The following is a 1958-nucleotide window of genomic DNA, read 5'->3' on the forward strand; positions in this document are numbered from 1 at the left end:
ACGCACTTTCACAATAAAACCAGCGCGGGTTTTATTGTGAAGGGGCGGCTGTGAGTCACACCCGGAAGTGACGTGCGCCAGGATGGAATGGGACAATTATTATTATTATTTTTAAATAATAGAACAGTTCCACAATTAAAAGTCAGAACAGAAAGATTATTATGAAGGAAAAAAGAAAGAGAAAAAACAAAATAAAATAAAATAAAACTCGGGATTTTGATCGTCTTTTACATTTTTTCAGTTTTATTGCATCTTTCTTTCTGAAATGGGACAAATAAGAAGAAGTTTTCACATCCATCGCGTCGGATTAAACACAGAATGATTATAAATTACAGGTTTTGTTTTTTTATGCTGTTTTTTCGTGCAAATTCAAAAAAATAAAATAAAAATCACCATTTACAGCAGAAGGTCACTAACAGAGAGTAACACATTAAAGCTGCACTATGTAACTTTTCTGCTTGACTCCATGTAGATGTTGAAGTTTGTTTTATTTTTCTGGAATGTTCCACAGAGGAGCGTCTCGTTCTTACACTGGGGAAATAATAATAGTGTTTAATTTGTGTTATTGTTTTATCGTAGTTATAAATTGGAAGATTATTGTGATCTTAAAATATTAAAATAAAATTATGTTTTGTTATTTTTTTGTCGCTCAAAATAAGCGTCACATTCGCAGAAGAAGGTACTCGCCAAAGCGCCGTGTGTTTAGGCTAACTCGATGTCTGCTAACTCGATGTCTGCTAACTCGATGTCTGGCTAACTCGATGTCTGCTAACTCGATGTCTGGCTAACTCGATGTCTGCTAGCTCGATGTCTGGCTAACTCGATGTCTGGCTAACTCGATGTCTGCTAACTCGATGTCTGGCTAACTCGATGTCTGCTAGCTCGATGTCTGGCTAACTCGACGTCTGCTAACTCGACGTCTGGCTAACTCGACGTCTGGCTAACTCGATGTCTGCTAGCTCGACGTCTGGCTAACTCGACGTCTGCTAGCTCGACGTCTGGCTAACTCGATGTCTGCTAACTCGATGTCTGCTAACTCGATGTCTGGCTAACTCGATGTCTGGCTAACTCGATGTCTGGCTAACTCGATGTCTGGCTAACTCGATGTCTGGCTAACTCGATGTCTGGCTAACTCGATGTCTGCTAACTCGATGTCTGGCTAACTCGATGTCTGGCTAACTCGATGTCTGGCTAACTCGATGTCTGCTAACTCGATGTTTGGCTAACTCGATGTCTGCTAACTCGATGTCTGGCTAACTCGATGTCTGGCTAACTCGATGTCTGCTAACTCGATGTCTGCTAACTCGATGTCTGCTAACTCGATGTCTGGCTAACTCGATGTCTGGCTAACTCGATGTCTGGCTAACTCGATGTCTGCTAACTCGATGTCTGGCTAACTCGATGTCTGCTAACTCGACGTCTGCTAACTCGATGTCTGGCTAACTAGATGTCTGGCTAACTCGATGTCTGCTAACTCGATGTCTGCTAACTCGATGTCTGGCTAACTCGATGTCTGCTAACTCGATGTCTGGCTAGCTCCATGTCTGCTAACTCGATGTCTGGCTAGCTCCATGTCTGCTAACTCGATGTCTGGCTAACTCGATGTCTGCTAACTCGATGTCTGGCTAACTCGATGTCTGCTAACTCGATGTCTGGCTAACTCGATGTCTGCTAACTCGATGTCTGGCTAGCTCCATGTCTGCTAACTCGATGTCTGGCTAGCTCCATGTCTGCTAACTCGATGTCTGGCTAACTCGATGTCTGCTAACTCGATGTCTGGCTAACTCGATGTCTGGCTAACTCGATGTTTGGCTAACTCGATGTCTGGCTAACTCGATGTCTGCTAACTCGATGTCTGCTAACTCGATGTCTGCTAACTCGATATCTGGCTAACTCGATGTCTGCTAACTCGATGTCTGCTAACTCGATGTCTGCTAACTCGATGTCTGGCTAACTCG

The sequence above is a fragment of the Periophthalmus magnuspinnatus genome, chromosome 4, assembly GCF_009829125.3.
Source record: "Periophthalmus magnuspinnatus isolate fPerMag1 chromosome 4, fPerMag1.2.pri, whole genome shotgun sequence".
NCBI classification, from domain to species: domain Eukaryota; kingdom Metazoa; phylum Chordata; class Actinopteri; order Gobiiformes; family Gobiidae; genus Periophthalmus; species Periophthalmus magnuspinnatus.